Below are 26,541 nucleotides of genomic sequence, written 5' to 3'. Positions count from 1 at the left end.
TTACGCTGACAAGCGTAGTAAGCCGTTGGAATTCGAAGTTAATGACCGAGTTATGCTAAAGGTCTCACCCTGGAAGGGTGTGGTGCGTTTTGGGAAACGCGGCAAACTAAACCCTCGTTATGTAGGACCCTTCAAAATTTTAGAACGGATTGGAAAGGTGGCCTACAGGTTGGAATTACCTGCTGAGTTGGGTAATGTCCATGATGTATTTCATGTATCACAGCTAAAGAAGTGTTTGGTTGACGAAACACTAGTAGTACCATTCCAAGAACTAAAGATAGACGACAAATTGCAGTTTGTCGAAGAACCAATTGAAATCATGGATCGGGAAGTCAAAGTTCGTAAGCACAGCCGCATACCGATTGTCAGAGTTCGTTGGAACTCGAGACGGGGTCCAGAGTTCACGTGGGAACGCGAGGACCAGATGAAACTTAAGTATCCACATTTGTTTCCCACAGATCAGGCAGAACCTAGTGAACCTAGAGTTGAGGCAACTAGCGAATTTCGGGACGAAATTCCCATTCAAGTTGGGGAGGATGTGACACCCCAGGAAAACCAGCAAACGATGTAACCTACCTAGCTTTAACCTGTATAGCTTACGTTAGTGAGTGCGTACCAAATTTCGGGACGAAATTTCCTTTTAGTTGGGGATACTGTGACAACTCGTATTTCGAACCTGTTTTGTGTAACATTACGTGATTGTGTGAACATTAGTGAATAACATGATATATGTGTTTTATGTGAAATCGTGATATATGTTATATGTTACATAACCCGAATACACGACCCATTTGCCTACACAACTCATTCGGTCCATGATTGATGGACTCGAGACCGTTAGGGCGGCCCGATGAGGGGACGGCCCACTCTCTTAAACCGTGTAAACACTCACTAGTGGAGGAAGTTCTCTCATTTGTTACAATTATCTCACAAACACACACAAACCCTAAAGAACTCTCTCTCCCTCTCGGCTACTTGGAACCCGGCGACACACCCACACCCTACAACCGAGGATCATTCTTGTCTCTTCTTTAATTCGGTTAGTGATTGTTATGTTTATTGATGGTTTGAATATTGTTGAGGAATTGGTTGTTATATGAAAGTTCTTGTGAGTATTGTTGCATGATAATATGTTTGATTATGATGTTAACTGTTAATGTTCATGAATCGGCCATGTTTGTATCTAATCGGATATGATGTTTGTTAACCGGTTGTGATGTTATGATTTGGGAACATGATTTAGGTTGCTTGATAGTTTATGAAATCGATTGTCACATGATCCGATCCACTGTTCTTGATGATGATAATATGAACATACATGATTCTGTTTAGAAACTGCTGTTTGATCCGTTTTGATGATAAACAAAACTGTTAATTGATCATGATTGAATTTCCAAATTTGTGCATAATCAGTTACGGAAATTATGAGCTGTAAATCAGGAAATCAGTTACACATCCGGTTACGACAGGAGGTTGCGAGTCGGGATCTCCCATTGCGACTCGAAACCACACACGGTTGCGAGTCGAAACCAACACACACACCGACACGAACAGCATGAACCGAAACCACGGTTGCGAGTCCTGTTGCGACTCGTAACCGGACCATGACAAGCCGAGACCCCAGTTGCGAGTCCCATTGCGACTCGTAACCGCCTTTGGTTGCGACTCGAGATCGCTGGTTGCGACTCGGGACCTTTCCTTGTTGCGACTCGAGACCATGTAATCGTACATGCTGTTGTTGGGCCTGCACAAATACGAGCCCAACAGATTGGGCTGAACACTTGGACACTGTCTGTTTACGTGATGCTTGTTTACGTGATTGGTTACGTGGAATACCATGTTGAGTACTTGCACAGCCTGTTATTATACGTGTGAAACTTACGTGCAATACTTGAATGCGAATCTGATTGGTATGATAACTTTGGTAGGACGTGGTTGATTGCTTATTAACTTAATTGAACTGTGTGAATCATACCGAGCAACCCCAGGTGAGTTCATTGCATTTTCTCAAGCATGCGTCCCGGTGGTTTGGGACATCTGATAAACATTCGGAAGGAAAACTTGGGGTAAACAACTGAAACATAGAAACAATCATTTACCGGATTGCCTGTAAGGCAATGGGGTAATTAGTTGATAGCGCTATTAGGTTTGGCACCCTCACACCGGGCCGTAAGGACGGGCGTGAACTAATTACTGGGACAACTTGTAACGCGGATATAAGACCTCCTACAGTTGGTCAAGGTTGTTTGATACCTTGACTTTACCAATGCCTGTGGGGCATTGGAGTTAGGCATTCCCATCATTGACGCTGCATACGGTACAACAAACGAATTAACAACGATATCAGAAACATACAACGAGTTGACTTAACTAATACCCGGTAACTTCACACGTACGCAATACCTTGAACTCACCAGCGTAGTCTGACACACTTGTTGCATGCTTGTAGGTCGTTAACTGTGGAGCGTGGACTTGCTATCTGGGAGTGCTGGAGTTGTCATGGATCGAAGTTATGAGATTGCTAGTATTGACACTTTGGTTTTGAATTATTATGAAACGATTACAAAACAATTTATTATATGCTTCCGCTACTCGACATTATTGGTTTGATAACATGTTTTATTAAGTATTTTCTATTGTTTCAATGTGATTGGTGGCTCAGACTCTGATGTGTAACACGCCTCGCGGGGGTTTCCGCAGGTGGTATTTTGGGGGTGTTACATCATGTTTTTGACTTTTTCAAATTTTCTAATGTTTTTGGATTTTCTGAAATTTTTACTCCCCCTAAAATGCAAACACATTTAAAGAAATTTGAAAACAAACTATACAAGTAACATGACAACTGATTCAAATTGCTTCAATTCGCCATCCACTAGGCATAAACAATCAGAACTCCCCCTTTCAACAAACTATTCTCCCATTTAGATTTCAAAACACTTAAGTTTGTTTTAATCAAAATGGTTTTTTCGGAAAATTAGTTTTGTTGATTTTATAAACCAATTGTAGGTTCGGGGTTCATCATATTGTTTTTCAAACCACTTGTATGGGGATTACATCAAGTTCAAATCAATGACCTTGATTAATCACTTTGCAAGAATAAACCTCTGTACCAATTGTAAGATGAAATCAACTTCTCAAGAAAGATGTCGATACCTACTCCTCACTTACCAACCTGGGAATTCCGGCAATTTCTTAACCTGTACAATTTTAACAAAATTTAATATTCTTTGACAAAAACAAACTTTATCGAGATTGATGCCGATTCCTGCTCCACGATTACAAACTTGGGAGCTTCGGCAAGTCAGGTTTTTCAAACAAAGAAAATGTCCACCCAAGCCTGACCAGTCTTGGGTGATTCCAACTCCTCTTTAGTTGGAGTGTAAGTTGCTTTCTTGGTAGCATAAAAGTCTTTTACCCCTTTAACCTTCCCATCGATCATCTTTCCAAAAATCTTCTTCACATTTCCATTAAATGTTTTCTCAACATCAAATTCATTCTTTTCAGAATAAAATTGATTTGAGATCTCCACTACCAATCTTTTGTTTAAAATTCTCAGTCCTCAATGGTGGAAAGTTCTCATCATCCATTGGAGGAACTGAGTTTTCACTCTTGTTAACAGCACGTAGCTCCTCTGATTTTGTGGAATCAGATTCATCGCCAGATTTTACCTCTGTTTTCTTAACAACCCACTTTTGGTTGTCAAGATTCACACTTCTCTTGTAAAATCTCTTTGAACATTCGCCAACTTCATATGTTAAATTTTTAAACACTTTAAATTTCTCAGTTGGTGGTTCAGTTTTATCAACAACTATTTCTTTCAGTTTTTCTGAGACTCCCTGTTTTGTGTTAGTTGCCTTTGGACAATTCCAGGCGATGTGGCCAACTTCTAAACATCTGTAACAAGTTCTTGTCTCTTTTCTCTGAGCTTCATTTTTCTTCTTTTCAGCAAGAAATTCTTGATTTGATTGTCTCTAGAAAGAGCTCTTCTTTTCATTCTCAGCAAAAGTACCTGAAACAAATTTTGTATTTTTAGAAATTTTTTCATTTTTATAATTTTCTGGTGAAATAAAACCAAGACCTTTCTTTTTGAAATTACCGTTATAGTTTTGTTTCTTTTGAAAACCAGAACCATAACTGTAACCTTTTTTTCTTGTTTAACCGTTGTTGTACTCTTGAAGTGTACCTTTTAGGTTTTTCAATAAGATTTAAATCTTTTATTTCAGAAATATTAATTTCTGTCATTTTGAAAACCTTTTTGATCTTTTCAATTTGAACACTTCTTATTGGAAACTCTTTATCAAAATATAATTTGTCAGAATCATTCAAAGTATATGCGACTTCAAATGTTTCGTCATTCAAATTGGATTTTGATAGTAAAAATTCTTTACTATAAACCCGTTTTCCCGACGATTTTGAACTCTTTTCAGACGAACTCGAACTCCCAACTGACAAACACGAACTTTCGGACTCGGACTTTGACTCTGACTCCTCATCCTTATCCAACACCTGATCGACCACCTTTTTTATTAATTCGGACTCATGATCTGTGTCGGACGCTGTGAACGTGATGTCAATATTGTCTGGTAATACATTGGTTATCTCGGACTCTAACTTTATATTGACTGCCTTTTTTACTTGTTCCTTATTCGGTTTTCTAGGCGAATACCCTTCCCAAATCGGAGGCGGACACTTATTATAACATACACTCTGTTTCTTACCAGTATCCTTTTTCTTCGGCTTTTTGTCTTCAAACACTTATAAACCTGCAACAGTTGGATAAATTCTGTCAATTAAATAATCGGAACTCGAATAACTTCTCAGTAATCATCTGATTCTTTCATTTTCAGCTTTCTCAGTTTCCAACTCTTGCTTCCATTTCGCACATTCTTCAATGTACAAATTTATCTCTTTCTGCTTCGACATCATTGTTGCATTCATCATAGTCAATGCATCTTCTCTTTCAGAGTTTGTCTTCTGCAAACTATTCACAGTTCTGTTCAAAACATCGTACGACTCTTTCACATTCTTGACATCAAACAACAACTTTTCTTTCAACTTCTCTAGATCACTAAACCTTTCATCTTTTTCATCACATTGTTTGCAGGGTTCCAAACATGTAAAACAAGGTTTTGTGACTTCAACAATCTTTTCAATCTCCACAATCTTCTCAACTTCAACTACCTTTTCTACTTCAACTATCTTCTCAACAACTTTGATTTCTTTCATTTCTTTTGCAGCTTTTTTCTCTTTAGTTTTCTTCAATTTATCTGCAAAATAAAATTCAAAACTGTCAGAAGATAAATGAGTTTTTCCAACATTTATCTGTTCAATTTCTTCATCATCATCACTGCTATCTGTTGAACTGTTTTCTGAAGAAACAGATTCTTCATCTTGACTTTTCTCTTCATCAGATAACACAGCTATCCATTCTTTCATCAACTCTGGCTTTTGAACAATTTGAGCAATGAAAGCTTTAAACTCCATATTCTCATCCACATATTTATCCCAGCTAAAACCTGGAGCCAATTTTTCATCTTGATCAATGATACCAAAATAAGCTTTCTTATTTGCATCTTCGATCATTTTCCCATGTGCAGTTTGTGATTCCTTTTGTTGATGCGGTTGATGAGCATCCTGTTGATATATGGCTTTTCGATAATAATCATCTTTTCCAAAAGGATTCTTTGTTCCACTAGTTTCCTGATTTTTGCACTCTCTTTTGAAATGACCTTTCTCCCTGCATCGAAAACAAGTAACTTAAGATTTATCAAAACCCAAAGCTGAAACATGAGCATCTAAAAAATCATTTCTTCCTGTAATCATTTTGAACTTTTCGGCTCTTCTCAAGACACTAGCTAGACACCATTTGATGTCCATGAGCTCCAATTCTTCTACGTCGATCTGGTCATAATCTTCCTTGGTTAGCATAGGATTACCAATTCTTCCAGCAATCAATCCTTCATAAGATTCCAAAGCAGTAACCAGTAATGCCATATGATCTTTAACTACTTTTTCAGAAAAATTTTGACCATTTTGAAGATGCAATGCAACATTGCACTGAATCATATGCTCATTACCAACGTTTGAAATTTGAACACTTGGAGGATTAACATTTGAAAATCCACTAGTGTTGATTGAACTTTGACTGACTGATCCAGATGAATTTCCTGCACTAAAAGCGGTTTGGATCTTTGGACTTGCTTCAATAATTTGAACATTTCCTTTGTAGTACAATTCGATATCTTGTTGATTGCTCGAGCTGTTCATTCTGGCAATCTTTTGCTGTTCAAGATCATGTGCCTCAAGTTTTTCAATAAACTGTCCAATTGACAATCTACTAAACTCTCCAGAATTCTTTAAGATCATGAGATAAGTACCCCATTCTTTCTGCGGTAATGCGTCAGCTAACTTTTCAACCCATTCTGCTGGAGTTTTAGTAATCTTCAACTGAGACATGGTGCGCACAAGATGACAATATCTCTCAATGAGAGTCTTTGTAGATTCACCTGGCATACTTGTAAACAACTCAAATTCTTTCTTCAACAAAGATGCTTTACTCTTGAGCATCTCTGTACTTCCTTCGAATTTCTTCTCAAGTGCCTCCCAAATTGAATAAGCACTACCATCATGCTGAAGCAACACAAATATATCTTCCTTGACAGCTTGTTGTAGAAGACTAATCATCATTTTTTCTCCTTTATAACTATCTCTCTCTTTATCTATAAATTCCGAGATGATTTTATCAACTTTCAAAGCAGTCTGTGGTCTAACATACTTTGTTTCAATGCTTTCCCAAGCTCTTAGATGGTTTGCCTGAACCCAATTCTCAAAACGATTTTTCCATCCATGGTATTCTTCCATTCCCATAAGTTTTGGGGGTTTTTGCAAAGTTCCGGTTTCGTTTTCCAAGTTCATGTTTTGAGCAATGGCAGCCGGAGTAGTCGGAGATGTAGCAAACGCGTTGTAAAATTCTTTGTCAGACATTTTCAAACGAAATTAGAATCTTCAAACGAAATCACTCCAAACGATATTAGCTTTCAAACTAAATTACCTGCACACCAAACTTTCAAACGAGATTAGAATTCTTCAAATGGAATCAGATAATTCCGTGCGGAATTACCCAGTTTTCAAACGGAATTACTCTTTTGAAACAAGATTATAATTTCGTTTGAAACAATTTCAAACGGAAACACTACTTCCGTGCGGAATTAGTATGATTTCAAACGAAATTAAACCAAGACTTGTAATTCCGTGCGAAATTAGTGTACAATTTCAAACGGAATTAGGTGATGTCATCATTTTCGAACACAATTTCAAGAGAAATTACCAATTTTGTCAGATTTAGTTCTAATAAAGGTCCAATTTTCTCAAGGATTTGTTAAACACTGTTTTGCTTGATATATGTGAAATTCAGATCATTTTAACCGTGAAAAATTGTTCAAGTGAGAAAAGAAGTTGTAGAAGTGAGAAAAGGAGATGAAATCAGGCTGAAATCTGCAGAACTCCTCCTCCTGAACTCTGATACCACTTGTAAGATCATTGTCTGACCCGAAACGAGTCGATCAGAGGCGTTCTACACAATATGAAAGACGGAAACAGACATATTGTGTGTGATTCAGCAAGATATACAGTAATAACTGTCTATATATTGATTTTGATGCAAATACAGATCTGTAGACACTTTGACAGAGCTTCGCCGTCAGAAACACTCAACCTAATTTCGTGTGAAATGACACGGAATGACTCCTATTTATAGCCTATCTAATTCCATGTGAAACATGCTTCAAACGGAAATAGTTACATGCGAAATTACAAGCGGAATTAACACTTCATGCGGAATTAGCTTTATGTAATGATTTCTTGATCTTCGTGCCAAGATCAATGCAAGACTCGATACAAGACGAAGTCAGCAGACGTATGTACCAACAGGGTCGCCAAGCTGCAAGGTATACGGGAAAGGGCACAAGGGTGAGTGCCGGTTTAAAGATAAGCCATGTCCCATATGTGGGAAGACAGGGCACACGGCTGCATTATGCCCCGGGAAGGTATCGGTGTGTTATAAATGCTACCAATCGGGTCACAAGAAATCGGAATGCCCGGAACTAGTCGGGAAAAAGGGTGGCAAGGATTCACATACGGAGACTCCAAAAGCAAAAGCCAAATCCTTCCAGTTAACTGCAGCCAAGGCGAAGGTGGAACCCGATGTGGTCTCAGGTATATTCGCCATAAATTCAATTCCCGCACATGTGTTATTTGATACGGGTGTGAATAAATCCTTTATTTCACATGGATTTATTCGACATCCTTCATTCGAACTGACAAAATTACCTATGCCTTTAGAAGTAGAAATAGGTGACAACAAAAGTTTTATCGTATGTGATGTGTGTCAAAATTGTAAGATGAATATCGACCGGTGAAGAATACTCGATAGATTTGATTCCAATGTCGATGGGAGAATTCCAAGTAGTGGTCGGTATGGATTGGCTATCCCGACATCACCCAAAGGTTGTGTATTTCCGCAAGGAGATTAAGTTAATATCTCCAAGTGGAAAACACGTTACCATCTATGGCGAAAAAGGGGGTAATCCCGTTATGTGCTCAATGCTAAAAGCTCACAAACTCATGAGGTGTGGATATAGAGCATTCATGATATACGCAAATGAACCAGATAAAGAATCGCCAAAGATTGAAGACGTACCGGTGGTGCGTGAATATGCCGATGTATTTCCAGAAGATTTACCGGGAATACTGCCAGAACGAGAGGTAGAGTTCGGAATCGAATTGATTCCGGGCGCGAAACCGGTGGCCAAGGTGCCGTATCGACTCGCCATCGGAGCTACAAGAATTGATGTCTCAAATCCAAGATCTGCTTGACAAGGGGTTTATTAGGCCAAGTGTGTCTCCGTGGGGCGCACCGGTGTTATTTGTGAAGAAGAAGGATGGGAGCATGCGCATGTGTATCGATTACCGAGAGTTAAATAAACTCATGGTGAAAAATCGATATCCGCTTCCAAGAATTGATGACCTATTTGACCAATTGCAAGGTGCAAGTTGGTTCTCCAAGATCGACCTTAGATCGGGGTATCATCAGTTGAAAGTCAAAGAGAAGGATATACCAAAGACGACCTTCCGTACACGGTACGGACATTACGAGTTCCTCGTGATGTCCTTCGGGTTAACCAATGCACCTGTGGCTTTCATGGACCTCATGAACCGGGTTTGCAAACCAATGTTGGATAAGTCGGTGATAGTGTTCATTGACGACATCTTAGTATACTCGAAGAATGAAGCAGAACATGCAAGCCATTTACGTGAAGTGTTGGAGACGCTCACAAGAGAGAAATTATATGCAAAATTCTCGAAATGTGCTTTCTGGTTACGAGAAGTGAAATTTCTTGGGCATGTTATCAGTGCGAACGGGGTGTTGGTAGACCCGTCAAAAATAGAAGCTGTGGCGAGATGGAATCCACCGAAGAATCCTTCGGAAATTAGAAGCTTTCTGGGGCTCGCGGGATATTATAGGAGATTCATACAATACTTCTCCAAGATTGCTACACCGCTGACCAAACTAACCCGTAAAGACAAAAAGTTTATTTGGGGCGAAGAACAAGAAAAAGCGTTCCAAACGCTTAAAGAAAAATTGACCCATGCTCTGGTATTGACATTGCCGGATGGGGTTGACGACATGGTAGTTTACTCGGATGCGTCACATTCGGGTCTTGGGTGTATTTTGTTGCAACGGGGAAAGGTTATAGCCTATGCCTCGAGACAACTAAAGACGCATGAAAAGAATTATCCTACACATGATCTCGAGTTAGCGGCGGTGGTATTTGCTTTAAAGATATGGAGGCATTATTTGTATGGGGTAAAGTGCACTATCTTTACCGACCATAAAAGTTTGAAATATTTCTTCGATCAGAAGAAATTAAACATGAGGCAGAGGTAGTGGTTAGAAATTGTCAAAGATTTAGATTGTGATATACATTACCACCCGGGGAAAGGTAATGTGGTGGCGGATGCGTTGAGCCGAAAGGTAGATTATACACCCATTCGAGTGCGATCAATGCAACTAATTGTAACATCAGGTTTACTTGAACAAATCCGGAGATCTCAAATCGTAGCATTGAGGGAGGAAATGTGAAGAAGGAAAGAATAGTTGGCCAATTGAAAGAATTGGCGGATGGTAACCAAGGGTTAAAGACGCGTTTTGGGAGGATATGGGTTCCAAATTCGTGTGGAGTTAAGGCGCTCCTACTTGACGAAGCCCATAAATCCCATTATTCAATTCATCTGGGGCAACCAAGATGTATAACGATTTAAAGCAAAACTATTGGTGGCCTGGGATGAAAAGAGATGTTGAAAAATATGTGGAGAAGTGCAACGTGTTTGCAAGTCAAAGCAGAACACCAAAAGTCGTATGGTAAACTGCAACCGTTGGATATCCCAGTCTGGAAATGGGAACAAATCACAATAGACTTGTTGACCAAACTGCCCAAAACCAACCGCGGTTTCGATGCGATATAGGTAGTTTTGGATAGATTGACGAAAAGTGCTCACTTCATTCCGATTCGTGAGACTTATACATCCGAAAAGATGTCAGAGGTATATACCAATGAAATAGTGGCACGCCACGGGGTACCGATATCTATTGTGTCCGACAGAGATACCCGGTTTACTTCGAATTTTTGGCGCGAATTCCAAGAGCAAATGGGAACTAAATTGTTCATTAGCACCGCGTACCATCCACAAACGGATGGACAAAGTGAAAGAACAATACAGATGTTGGAGGATATGTTACGGGCATGCATTATCGACTTCGGGGGTAGTTGGGATGTCTATCTACCATTGGTCGAATTTTCATATAATAACAGTTACCACGCGAGCATCGGTATGGCTCCGTACGAGATGCTTTATGGTAGAAAATGCTGAACGCCGGTGTGTTGGGGCGAGGTTGGTCCACATGAGCTAGCACATAAGGATGTAGTCCAGATCACGAATGAGAAGATTGATTTGGTCCGAGCCCATTTGAAAGCGGCACAGGATCGACAAAAATCATATGCAGACAAAAGAAGAAGACCAATTGAGTTTCAAGTCGGTTGCAAAGTTATGTTAAAGGTATCCCCGTGGAAGGGAATTATTCGGTTAAGAAAAAGGGGAAAGTTAAGCCTGAGATTTATTGGGCCATTCAGGATTATCGAACGGGTTGGTAAGGTAGCGTACCGTCTCGAACTTCCCGAGGAATTGAGTGGGATACATAGCACGTTTCATGTATCACATCTCCGAAAATGTCTAGCCGACGAAACAGCTTACATTCACTATGATGACATTGAAGTGGATAACAGTCTTAACTATGCGGTGAAGCCGATCGCGATTCTAGATCGTAAAGTGAAAAGCATAAGGAACAAAGAGATTAATCAAGTAAAGGTTAAATGGGAACACAAAAAGGGTTCGGATACCACATGGGAGTCCGAAGAAGAGATGCAACGGCTCTACCCTACATTATTTGGTACGTACTATGGTTTCGGGGACGAAACCCTTTTAAGGGGGGTGGACTTGTAACACCCTGAAAATATAAAACTATATATTCAAATTATAAAGCACTAAATAAACAAGAACAAACTAACTAGGACTAAATAACCCAGTTAGTTACAATTCTTGTAGTAACTCATAAGTGGGATTGAAACACTCAAAATATGAACTAAGGAAAAATTGAGGGACTAAAAGTGTTAAACTTGAAACTTGATTTAATAAAAACATTTTTTAAACACAAGACACACATTTGAGTGTGCTGGAGATTGATCAAATGCAGGGGGGGCGACCAGAATTCTCCAAAACCCTAGTTCATGCTTTTGATCAAAATTGAAGACCAATTTCAGTCCCAAATCAAAATCCGAACATAGATTAGTGATCACCTCAGTGAAAGGGATCATAAGGTATGTAAATTTTGTATAAAATTCTCATCTAAAATTTTCTGAATGAACATAGGAATTCGAATTTGATGTTGCATGATAGTTGTTTGGAATGAAATAGTGTCTAGGGATAAACCCTAGTCAATTACTTGTTAAAATTTTACCTATTTCTTGTGAAATTCATAATCACCATTGAAGGTGATAAGTGGGTTTTGTAGAAACAAGTTGAACACTAGGATTATAATGTTATCTTAGTGTAATTCGAGTTCTATGAAACAAGTTCAGATTTTGATTAATGTGAAAATTGATGTGAAATTGCCTAAATTGATGTTTATCTTGGCTAAAGGACAAATATTGAACTTAATTATAAGTTGTGAGAAATTGTGCCTTTAAGGTGTTTGTGAAAATGCCTAAAAGAAGATTAAAAACTGGAAATTTGAGCTAAAACGCGTGTTTGTAGAGTTATGGCAAATTATGCGTTACATGTAAACAAAAAAGTTCTAAAAGGGTTGTGATTGAACTCTATAGGAAAGGAAACCGGAGCGTCAAGTGGACAAGTCGGTGGTGACGCGCGACTGAAAGGGGTGCTTTGAAAGGTACATGACTTTAGTCCCGTGATATTATGCATAAATGTTAGAAATTAGTGTTATTTGTGTCATAGCGTAATGTACGCGTTTGATATGTCATTGAAGTGGTGAAGCCCACTCGACAATCAAACGGGTCAAAATAACGGTTGTAAATAGTTTGGCTTGTCATTAAAATGATGGTTTCACTCGACAACCAAACGGGTCAAAATTATGCCTTAAAAAAACAATCATGTGTGTAGAGTCTTGAAAGACTCATATTGTGCTAGTGTTGGATAGTAATACACCAACGAATTGGTTGTGCTAATTTAAGTTTTACGAATCCGAGATATCGAGTCAAATGATAGAAATCCATTATAAGTGTTGCTTGAGGTGGTGTGCTTGAATTTTTAGAAAAAAAAAGCATGAAATTCTAGTGTGAGCGTAAAGCCATGAAATGGCGCGAATACGCCAAGATTTACAAGCTCGGGGAGCCGGGTAATTATGTCTAGTATGCCTTAGAACTGAATAGTGATATTATGCACACCTAGTTAACGGGTTGAATAATAGAAACAAGGATTCTGTGAACCATTGGTTCATAAATCGTGTTTCGTTAACTGAAACTCACATGGTTAGATCCGTAATTTTAATACGGAAATATAGTAAAAAGAATCGGCAAAAATGGACAAACAGATATGAAGTTATGCTTGTTTAAAGTTTGAATTTTGACAAAATCCGGAGCTGGGAAAATATGCAGGTCCAGAAACTGGACCTGCTGGAAAACGTACTCCCCCGCGCCACGCGACAGTGGCACAAGGTTCTGGCGCGACACGCGGGGCCGCCCGCGGCACGCGAAAGTGTTGACTGAGTCTGGCGCGTGGTGCGACAGACCTAAAATCAGAATTTTATTATTTTTGTTGTGTATTTGTTATTGGGGCTTATCCAGGCTCGGTTAACATTGTCAAAACTAATTATTTATGTGGTTTTGACCTCAGGTGATGTGACACCTGTGTCACTTCAACCATCAAACAAATACCAAACCAATGAAATATTGTATTTCATACTTGAGATTTGTATAAATATGTGTATCATTTGCACATATCAATTCTTGTTCGATTTTGGGCTCTAAATCGCTTTCTGGAAGGTTATACGCGCACTGATGCGTAAATATAACCAGTTTAATGCAACAAACACTTCGGAATAGTGACATAGGCTTAACATACCCTAAATAACCTTTACATAACTTAGAAATAAGTTTTGAAAGGTTTGGTGTGCCGAAATCAAGTTTATTCGCTTACAGGGACTAAATTCGACAAACTGCGAAAGTATGCCGACTTGTACTGTAACGGACATTCCGGAACATTAACATAAGTTAAACATACCCTAAATATCCTTTACATAGCTTAGAAATAGGCTTTGAGGGGTTCGGTGTGCTAAAATAAACTTTATGCTCATTCAGGGACTAAAAGCGTCAAAAAGTGCATAAGTTTGCATTTTCGTGCATATCTTACGTTCTGAATACATCCGGACATCCAAAAATTTATGTAAGCATTAAAATATTTTATTTTAGTGTTTGGCATAATAAAAATCCATTCGTCGCGTAATTTGGATCGTTTTTCGCGTTCGTGCGCATTTCGTCGTAATTAAGCGAATATCGCGATCGTACGACCAAACGAACCGAAATCCGACGTATTTTTGAGCATGTTTCATGTCCCTCATACTTAGGCATCATTATAGAGCCTTGAAAATGGCTTAACGGGCCTTAAACGCATCAATAATGGCCTTAAAAGCATGCAGGGACTGAAACTGCAATTTATGAAACTTGTTTACTGAACAGAAAGCTCAGGCGCCTACGTAAGCCCCCCTTGAATCTTATGCGGCCCGCCTAAAACTGTCAGATCTGCAAAAACCATTTTCCAGCCTGTTTCCAGCTGTTCCAACTGATTTGGGGGCTTGCAAATGGTATTTTTGAACCTATGGGCTTGTTTTCAAGTGCCCAAGGTATTACAAATCAGGGGGTACACATGTAAGGCCCGGATTAAAGCTCATTTTTCAAGAAACGATCCTAACGGTTCTTGTTTTCCTATAAATACCCCCACTCTCTTTGTTGCAACCCACATTTGATCTGATTTTGGCCCTCTAAGTTGGAGTATACACTTCATACCTGAGGGTAAATCGGATCAAAACTTGCATGGACCCTTTGTAAGTATTCTTTCGTTCTTTTATGCATTTTCAGCTTAAAAGTCAAACTGCGTTTCACTTTCTGGATTGACCAGTTTATGGTCAATGTGAAGTTCGTTTGAACTTCATAACGTGAGCATAATCACGATGGTTATAGTCCCTAGTGACTATACCTACTGATTACCACGTTATCTAGGCTTAGTGACGAGTCGTAGTTTCGGCCAAAATGCGTATTCTTGCGTATTTTGTAACCAAACTACTTTTCGGTATCAAGACCCTTTGTCTTGATACCAAACCTGTTTTCAAACCTCGTTAAACATGTTTTAACATGTTTAACTCGTCACTTTTAGATTTGTGCTTATATAGGGTCGGAAAGGTAAGCGATCTAATCAATCGCTTATACTTTCTGTTAGGACCGGTTTGACTCCGAAACGATTGCGTAATCGAACGTGTGACGTGCGGAATCCGTACACGAACGTGACCGAACACACGAGACGTAATATAAACGTGATTCTATTAACAAATCTGAAAACGTACAGCACCTGAATCACGAATAACGAACTTTCTCTCTCTAGCTTTCTCTCTCTAAGTTGTGAAAATGGCAAATGTCTCAAAAGCTGTAAACTAGAAGCCCTAGAGTTCTATTTATAGGCCAATGGATTAATGAGGAATCTCATTAATTACAATTATGCCACCTTGCCTTTTTTACTAACTATCACTAAAATAACAATGTAACTCTCGTTTTCCTCGGTTTTCTGCTACGAACTAGATTGACGGAGGCGATAGACAGATAATGCACTAACAGACTCCCCCTTGGATATTGCTGTAGTCAATCTGTAGTCAACTCGTAGCGCCTTTTCTTTCTCTCTCTCTGAGTCTTCTAGAAGCTTTAACATCCTCAGCTACACAGACTCCCCCTTGCTCAAACATAATCCCGGTGGATCTGTCTTCAGCTTCATTATCTCCTTTCTGTAGACTCTTTTCTTCGTCAGGCTCCCCCTTTCGTCAAGCTTCCGTGCTTTGGGATCGACACCTTGCTTTCCGGTTGCAAGCTCTTCCAGGAATGATACCTGGCTCTTTGTACGCTTCCGTTTGCGTTGAGCTCGTCTTCAGACTCCCCCTTAGACTCGGCTTTCGGGATCGTAGTCTCGTATAACATCTGCAACACTCAAACATTTATAAGTAACAATGTTTTGAACATTCAATTAAATTCTCTAATCCACTCCCCCTATCAACTAACTTTATAGATTTGGCAGTGTTAAAGAATCCAACTCCCTCACAGTTAATCTTCCAAGTCCAAACTAATGACCTTGGAGATATCACAAACTGTTTTTGAAATTTTTGATTTTAATTCAAGTAACAAATTAATGAACTTGTTTTATTTTTCAGAAACACAATCAGCTTACTCAGATTTTGAAACTCAGCAACTCAGACATCGGTTTATCGAAAATAAAGCATAAAATCAAAATCTATTTGTATTTTCTGAAAATATAAAGCAGTAAAGAAATATATACAAACATATTTACAGACAATATTTTTGTTTGAGTATGCGACAGAGGATCATATCAGTTTTTGACAAGTCACAAGTACCGTTGAGCTTAGTTACACATTAAGAATTAAACAATTCACTTAGATTGTCAATATACTGATCCATTTAAATTTTCATACAAATTTCAACTGATTCAGGATACGAATTAGATGTTTTAAGACTTAAACTCATTCATGTGTCCCACCTCTTGAATATACTCCCGTATCCAGAATCCCAATATTCAGTCTTACAGGTGAGTATACTACAATGATATCTGTACATAAATTAGGTATGCGAGGACTGAGGGATCTCAGGTCGATACTTCCATATGCGCAGAGAGATATCAGTTTCGACTTTTCGGTATGTCCCCTTTAGAGGATCTTTTAGTTACAACAGCAGCGACTATCAATTTTATTGTTTCATCTGCATGCTGAGGGTTAATGCTATGTTTCAAGCATTCGGTGAAAGTATTATCCAAGGACTAGGTCAGAACTTCCATTCAGCAGAAGTCCCGGAATAATACCCCAGACATCATAGAGTATAAAAACCTAGTATATCAGAATACGAGACCTTTCAAACGAGATTTCAGGGGTTACCTATATATCCAAGTAGTGTTCCCCACGAAATAAGTAAGTTTGAATTTAGGTTTATATCCCGAAAAAGTTTACTAAGTGTATAAAAACCTATCGACATATCATCAGTGAGACTGTTTAACGCTATTTAATCATTACAATTCTTTAGCATACTGTAACTGTCTACTGATGTACTATCATTTCCTCTTTTTATACAACACTCAAATTTTTGAATTTTATCATGTTTTTGGCTTTTTCAAATTTTCTAATGTTTTTGTATTTTCTGACAATATTTCTCCCCCTAAAATGCAAAACCATTAAAAGAAATTTGATAACCGATGTAGATAGCTTTGTCTCGCCATCCATTTTCTGCGAATCATGCACTGAATTACACTAAAAGCAGAAATTACCCCCATGATTTACAACACATTGATTTTTACAGTTTGAAAACCGTTTCTCAATCTGATGAATGTAATCATGTTTGTTCAGCCGTGAGGGTTTCGGCGTATTCAATCAACACATATTTTTGGAATTTTCTATTTTTGACAAAAATTAAAAACAAACATATTTTTGGTTTTTCAAATTTTAACAAACTATAACATATTTTTGGTTTTTAATTTTCAAATTTTTAGAGTTTTTGAAATATTGTTTATTTATGTACAGAAAAACATATAAACTCCCTGTTTCAACCAAACCAGGGTCCAGCAGCCTTCTCCTCCACTTGGTGTGCCAGGCTGCTCCAATTTCCAAACTTACAATCTTCAGAATTCTTGAGCACCTGCACATTCAAACTTTATCAAATACAACACAATAATTTTCATTCACTAAAGATGCCGATTCACGCTTCGCGATAAAGGAAGCTCCGGCAATTCAAATTGTTTAATCAAACATTGTGTCCACCCAAGCCTCATCAGCTTTGGGTGTAACCTTGACTCTAGCAATCTGAATCTTAAAGTTTTCAGCCTTAAGTGGTGGAAAATTCGCATCATAATCAATCGAAATTGAATCCTCAGCCTTTTTCACCTCGTAAGTTGAACTTCCTATTTCTGTTTTCGATTTCCAGATTTGTTTTTGTTTCTCATTTTTAACCAAATCAACATGTTTCTTAACACTCCATGCTTGACCATTTGGTGTTCCACGTTTGTAAAAATGTGAATCTTTTTGAACACTTTGGTTTTGAACAACAACTTTTAGTTTCCAAACCTCTTGGGGTTTTGTCATATCAACTGATGTTTTCCAACTCCGTGTTGTTCTGAACCTGGGTGTATGAGAATTCCAGGTCTGTCTTGAATCGAACCTGTTCTGGTTTGATTTCCAATTTTGATTAGAAACAAACTTGTTTGTGTTATACCTCCAAGTTTGTTTCGAATCAAATTTGGGTGACCTTTGTCTCTCATTCTCAGATTTCTGTTTCTCAGCATCAATCTTCTTTTGATCAACATCCACAGGTTTTAGATTTGGACACTTACGTGCAAGATGTCCTTTTTGATCACATTTGAAACACGTTCTCATGGACACATCTTTGACCTGTGGTTGTTGCTTTTTCTTTTGAACCTCAAACTCAGCATTAGACTGTCTCAATTTGAGTTCTTTTTCTTCATCCAAACTGTTTCCTTGAACAAAACTCATTTTTGCCTGAAAATTTGGCATTTCATTTTTGTTTCGATTCTGTTTCTTCTTATAACCTAACCCAGCCTTCATGTTTTTCTTCTTGAAACCTGGTTTGTTATACGAACCTTTATGATTCTTACCGACAAACTTTGAAATCTCAGACTTCTCAATCTCAACCATTTTGAAAACTTTATCAACTTTTTCTAAAATCAGATTTTGAATCGGGAATACAACATCTAAGAATAATTTGTCCGATCCAATCATGGTATAAACCAATCCCTTTGAATCATCATTCAAATTTTTCTCGGATTTTATGTTTTTCAGATATGCATCATGAAGATTTCCTTCATCTTCATCCTGTGATTCAGATTTACCTGTATCAACCGACTCTTCTTTCAACACACTTTCAACGACTTTACCTACCACCTCTGAATCATGAGAATCATCAGATTTGGAATAGGTTATGTCAATGTTGTCTGGCAATTGGTCTACCATGTTGAAAGCTTTTTCGACCTTTTCCTCATCATAAAATGCAAACTTTTCCGGTGGTGGAACTTGATGAAACTCTGAGCCAATGCCTTTCTTGTTCTGCTCAGACTCACCATCTCCCGGTTCAAGCACATATGACGACACGTGGTAACTTTTTAACTTGTTGTTATCTTGTTCTAAATCAGCAATCTGTCGCTTTAGCTTAGCAACATCTTCGATATATGAATTAACAACATCTTGTTTTATAGCATACATTGGTTTAAGCTCTTTGGTTGTTTCAGAAAGATAATTCATTCTAGATTGAGCATATTTCATTTCATCTTTTACTTTATCATATGACTCTTTCGTAACATGATATGATAACTTCATTGAGTCATATTCCTTTTTCATTTCTTGACAAACAATTTCTTTTTGAGAACACTCATTTTTCATTTTCAAAACATTTTCTTTCAAAACTTCATTTTCTTTTTCTAACTTTGAACATTTTCCTGAAAGTTTTTCATCATTTTCGTTAAAAACTTTTTCTTTTTCTAACATCTCTTTGCATTTTTCTTTGAAAATGTTTTCAATTTTTGTGAATTCAAGTTCTTTTGTTCTTAATTGCTCATCTTTTTCAGTACAAGCTCTGCACGGTTCCATGCATTTCTTGCACTGTTCAATTGGTTTTAAGTCTTCAGAATCAGAATGTACCTCAGTGATTGGCACTTCGATGTTTTCAGCAGCTTCTGTCTGCTTCATCTCATCATCATCTTGCTTTTCTTCAACACTGACTTCATCACCATCATCACCATCTTTCTCATTCTCATTCTTTTCTTCTTTCTTCACTTCTTCTTCAATTTGCTGTTTCACAACTTCTTCAGTAACAGCTTCTGTTTCAACCTCTTCAACAACTTTCTTCAGATTGTTCACCATCTCTTCAACACTCTTCTTCATTCTCTCTTCATCCCTTTTTCTTAGACATGACAGCATAGCATATCTGATATCTTTTTCATATTGTTTAACATATGCATCATCTTTCATCACTCTTTTGTAATATTCAGCTCTCAATGGAACAACAAGAAGAACATCATCAAAAATTATGTCTTTCTTTGGAACAACAGGTTCTCCTTCTCTGTTGTAGTAGCATTCTCTTTTCTTATCCCATCTTCTGTTACTGACAGCACTCTCATATTCTTCCTGCATGTCATCCATTCTGTTGTGGACCACGTTCCATTCTTTGTAAGTCTTCTCACTCAAAATCTCTTCTCGAGTTTTCTCTTTAATTTCAGCCATGATGCGAACCTTGAATTTCTCGAATTACCAGAATCAAACAAACACAAAACAAACAAATATCAGTTCAAACACTATCAAACAATCGAAACAAAATACTCGAACTAGTGAATATTCTGTGCGAGATTGACGGTTGACAGACTGAAGATTGATACACCGTGCAAAAGAAACTTGATGCGAACTAAGATTCGAATTTTCAAACTGTCGTACAAAGTGCTATGACCCGACAAAAACCACACGACCTGAAACAAATTTTAATTTGTACGAGCTGAACCTTTGAACCTTTGAGTGATCAAACTGTGCAAGTTGAATTTAAATCCAAATGTCTTGAAAAAAAAAATTCAAATGAACTAGCCCCCTCTTTTGAACTAATAAGCTTTGAAATTGAGCCAAATATATTGTTCACATGGGCCTCAAAAACTGAAACATGGGCCGACAATTTTATGAACACACATTTTTTAAAGATCATTTATTGGACCTCAAAGGTAGTTGGCGGCAAACAATAACAACAACTATAGCCGACAACTGTTAATATTCATACAAGCTTATTGGACCTTTCATTAAATCACATGTAACAATAATTGGGCGGTGAAAATGTTGGTTATTGGGCCGAATTATTAAATGGGACGGTGCATTTATTTCTTAAAAAAAAACTTTGATAGGGCCATCAATTTAATGGGCTAAAATGTGGCAGCAAACGTGATTAAGTACTTTATTGGGCGGCAATTTGTATCAATTCACACATGGGTTATGATTTAAGATTGGGATTGGGTCAGATGGGCGGTCACTTTTATATCAAAATCACATGAGAGCCGACAATTATCAAAGATTGAGCCAATGTTATTACAACGTGATTGGACCTTCAGACTTAGTGGGGCGGTGATCACAGATTATATATTAATGGGTCGGTGATTAACAGCAACCTATTGGTGAATGGCGGCAACTAGTGGACAGCAACAAATGTATGGGTGGCCACTTTAAAAGTCAACAACAATAACTATGGGGCGGTGATATTGATTGTGACAGGCTTTATCTGAATTAGTCTAAAGAACTTCACATGCAGACAATTTTTCTAAGTTCAGAGGATCATGTGAAGACGATGACACAAACGCGAACCATAAAGTGTCTTATCAGCGGTCCAGAAAATTATTATGAGCGGACCAAAAGTGTATTATGAGCGGTCCAACTGTTACACAATGAGCGATCCACCATGTGTTCGAAAAAGCGATCTAAACAACTAATATGGAGCGGTCCTGAAACTTTGACCAAAAAGCGGTTCACATCTGTTTAAATAAGCGGACCACATCTGTTCAAATAAGCGGTCCAGACCTGCAACTTTGACGCGAATTCGAACGAAAAAATCTCGATTTCTCCTAAACGGTTTGGAGTTTCGATCTGAAACTTGGTAGGGTTTTAGATCAGGTATAGGCGCACAACATATCCAAAAATCAGCTGAAACGGACCATGAAAACCTGTTCAATTCGACGAAAAACAGTAAAAACTGTAAGAAATATGAAAAAGATGAAGAAGAAGATGAAATCGGATCTGATTCTGATGAAATCCTGTGCGAAATCGTGTGAAAGATCAGTGCAATCGAGCTCTTGCTCTGATACCACTTGTTAGGACCGGTTTGACTCCGAAACGATTGCGTAATCGAACGTGTGACGTGCGGAATCCGTACACGAACGTGACCGAACACACGAGACGTAATATAAACGTGATTCTATTAACAAATCTGAAAACGTACAGCACCTGAATCACGAATAACGAACTTTCTCTCTCTTCTCTCTAAGTTGTGAAAATGGCAAATGTCTCAAAAGCTGTAAACTAGAAGCCCTAGAGTTCTATTTATAGGCCAAGGGATTAGTGAGGAATCTCATTAATTACAATTATGCCACCTTGCCTTTTTTACTATCACTAAAATAACAATGTAACTCTCGTTTTCCTCGGTTTTCTGCTACGAACTAGATTGACGGAGGCGATAGACAGATAATGCACTAATACTTTCGAACCCGACCCGTTTGGTCGATCTTTAGGATCCGACCAAACAAATTAGGTGACCATAGTTGTATAGGGAATAACCTTCTGAGGTTATACCTTATGGTCACTACATTTAGTTAGTTGTATGATAGGTAGTTTATATGCCTTAGGAAAATTACCAAAATGCCCTTTTTACGCATAAATTCATTTTAAGCATATGTAACATAAATTTTGACATCTAAACTAATTAGGCAACATTATTAGACATGTTAAGGCATATATTACTTATCATAGGACTAGTTACGCGGTCCGAACACGTTTTACGCAAACGACGCGTTAAAGTAGCGTAAGCTATCTTAATGAGTCGTAATGGGTCGAAACACTTAGGATAGGTTTCATTTTAGTATGTAGGCTTTGTTAAAACATATCATATGAGTTCCCACACCCATTTGGTTTAGGAAACCTCATTCTATCTGATCTTCCGATTTAGGTCCGGTTATTTATGTAGTTATCTATATTAGGTGTCGTTTGATTTCCGTGATCCCTCTAGCTTTGCTTGGTTGTTGTTCAAGACTTCTAAGCACCCTCAAGTGAGTACATAGTCCCCTCTTTTACTGTTTTCCAAACATTTTGGGGTGAAACACATGTGCCTACTTGTTACTTTCATGCTTTCCATGTTTTCATATCATATACTTGCTATGTTTATTAGTACACTATTAGTACATGATTTCATTATGTTTTTGCTACGTATGTCCATTTAGTGCATACTTAGTACATTATTTTACCTTACATTTCATGCTATGTATGTCCATCTAGCGCATACTTAGTACATTATTTTACATTACATTTTATGCCATGTATGTCCATTTAGAGCATACTTAGTACATTCTTTTACATTGCGTCTCTGTTACATATGTTCTCGTAACACATGGACACATTGTTTTACATTTCTACCTTGTATGTTCATTTAGCATACTAGGTACATTATTTTCATAAGACATGCTTACATTTGGTATCTCATTTGGTTTGTTTAATGGAACTAAATTACATTCATAAAGACCGATCATGCCGCTCGGTAGTAGGTAGTGGTACCATAGGACTTGACACCTCCCGTTCCTAAAATCCTAGGTTTGTTTGGATGGAAGGAATGACCGAATCTGAAAACATTTCTGATAACCTTCACTCTGAGGTTATCTTACTGTCTCAAGGCTTGGATGTAGGCGTTTAACATTACCGCATAGATGTTTGTATCAGTAAAGCATGCATTATCTTACAAAGCATAACTTTTGATTTATTCAAATACTTTGTTTTGTACATTTTTACATTTGGTTTAAGTAATCACATTTTACTTACCTTACATAACATTTGTTTACACATTACATGATTTACATTTGATGGTTTTCACATAAACATTTGACATTTGACTATACATAGACATTTTTACATTGGTGGTTTTTTGGGTAAGTGGTTTGAGTAACGAGGCGTGTGTGTAATATGATACAAGCATGGTGGATATGCCGCTGGTACTTCCTATATATAAGTGGTTGTATGATATTACATATCGTAGCATTATTTAAATCATTCAATTTAGACATATAACATTTTACACAAATGACATACTTTTCATAAGACATTGTTTTACAAACAGTTTGTTTTATACAACTCATTTTTACTTGGCTATTTATTTAGCCATACATATTTCTTTTATATCATCTGATTTTCTTATCAAGTTTTCATATAATTTATAAAACAAAATGTGACAACCCGAAATCTAGAACCTTTCGTTGTGTCTTGATGTAACGTGTTTGAACATATATGGCTAATTGAATCGTTGAATTATATGTTATATTTATGTGTATGCGTGTATGTGTATGAACCGAAACAACAAGGACCCGACTCGAGACCATGTGGTCTCGAGTGAACATAACCGATTTGGGCCTTTGGGCCGTGACCTCCTTAACCGGCTAGTAAGCCCTTTAGGGTGCACCTTGTGGAACTAGTATATATAGCATACTCCTTGCCAACCTTGTCACTCTTTGGGCAACCACACTCACACTCCTACACACACACTCTCACTAAAACTCTAGAAACACAAACACACCTCCAAGTTCTCGGATCCAATCGGTTGACACAAGAACTCTCGGATTTGGATTCTTGGAATCGGCTCTCACACACAATCGGTTGGAAGCTCACACACATCCTCGAAACCCATCAACCGGTTAGTGTTTCTTGATGTTTATTGTTGAATGCTTAGTGTTAATATATTCATGTTGTGTTTGTGCTTGGATTGATGAATGTTGAAGTGGTTGACAATATGTTGTTGTTGAGTGATGCATGATGAGATTGATATGCAAGAAATCGGTTCATAAGTGTTTTCGGTTTTTACTTGGGTTCATGATAAGTTGATGTATTGTTATGATAAAATGTGTAGTATGCTTGAATGAGAATGGTGTTATCGGTTTACTTGGGTTTGAATCCGAGGGGTTTGGGTGTTCATACTAAATGAATTGACTAATGAATATGCTTGTCATAATAGGATGCATATTAGTGAGTTATAGTTCATAATTTTGCTTGAACAAGGGTTGAATGTGTTATGAATATGTTTTGAATGTTTGAAGAACATGAAGAACAACTTGAATATGCAATGAAAGTGTGTTGAATATTTGAAATCTGCACTGTTTGATCCGATTTGGGTAAATATTAGACAACAAAACATGTTTAGTGGATAGTACATAATTCTGCATGAATTCTATTGGATAGTACAATCTGTGCAGAATCAGCAACTGTTGGGGAGTCGAGACCCCCGGTTGCGACTCGAAACCTCCACGTTGCGACACCAGTTGCGAGTCGAGAACATCTGGTTACGACTCGCAACCACAACATTACAAGCCGAGACCGACAGTTGCGACACAGGTTACGAGTCCTGTTGCGACTCGTAATCATAACATGACCAACCGAAACCATAGTTGCGACATAGGTTGCGACTCGCAACCACCTATGATCAACATAAACAGCATGACTCGCAACCATGCTTGCGAGTTCGGTTGCGACTCGAGACCTCTAGTCTCGACTCGAGACTGCAGGCTGGACTTACGTGATTTGGGCCTAAGTTAGTGGGCCGAATATGTGGACTTCTGTGAACTGTAATTGTGTATACATGTACTGTCTGGGCTGGCCTGCTACTACGAGCCCAACTGTCCGGACTTCACACTTAGACTTTGGATTGTAGTTGATTGTTAACTGTGAAACTTGTTGTGAACTGTCGATGAACTGCCATACTAGAACATGCATGCCATGACTACTACTTGTACGTGCACTGCTTGGCTTGAATCTGATACGAATAATATCTGTGATAGGACCTAATTGATTCCCTGCAATTTGATTAACTTTTCTGTGTTACTACCGAGCAAACCAAGGTGAGTTCACACCCTCTACAAAGCATGGGATTCCCTGGGTTGGGAATGGGGTTAAGGAACGGGGGTTCCTCGTCCTCCTTGGGTAGGACAGCAGTGGTTCAGGAATGTGATTCCTCGTCCGGACGGACGGATAACTCGTACTAGACTAAAACTCTATCACGAAGTCCCTCCTTTTTATATCGACTTAATCGCCGGGCCAATGGCGAGCGGGTCATTAGTTAGATAGCGCTATTTAGGTCTGACAAACCTCACACCGTGCCGCAGAGGACGGGCGTGAACTAATGGATCTGGGGCACGTCAATGATGATAGACATTGATGGTTTTCAGGGCACATAAACATGACTACAGTCAGCAGTCGATATGGTAATGAGTCTAGTGTACGCATGGGGTAGCCCCCACGGCCGAAATGCCTGATAACTAACATGGGGTAGCCCCCACGGCCGAAATGCCTGATAACTAACATGGGGTAGCCCCCACGGCTGGAATGCCAGAGTAACTGGGAATGAACATGTCACGTTTTTAAACTATGGGTTAACCCCCACGGCAGGATGCCAGTAAAGGAAACCGTTTTCGAAATAACTAAAACGAACACCCAACTGTGAACTCACTCAACTAGTTGTTGACCCGTTACTACATGCTTTGCAGGACCATAGGTACTCAGCTGGAGATTGCATGGAGGAGAGTCGTTGTGGGACATGGATAGTTGTGTGCCATATTAAACTTGATACAATTAAACTTATGTTTTAACTTTTGAGACTTATGCTTCCGCTTGCAACTTAAACTTTGTTTTGTTTGAACACCAATCGTAATGGTTAGACTTTTATAACTACTTATATGCTTGTTCAATATGATTGGTGGCTGGATCCTGGTCAGTCACGCCTCCAAGCGGTAGTACTCCGCAGGTGGGATTTTGGGGGTGTGACAGATTGGTATCAGAGCCATTGGTTATAGTGAACTAGGTTTTAATAAAGGAGGAACGTTTTTGTTAAAACCAGACTATAACCGGTATAGTGCTCAACGGTC

Source organism: Helianthus annuus, chromosome 11, assembly GCF_002127325.2.
Source record: "Helianthus annuus cultivar XRQ/B chromosome 11, HanXRQr2.0-SUNRISE, whole genome shotgun sequence".
NCBI lineage: Eukaryota > Viridiplantae > Streptophyta > Magnoliopsida > Asterales > Asteraceae > Helianthus > Helianthus annuus.
Note: the sequence above shows the minus strand (reverse complement) of the source record.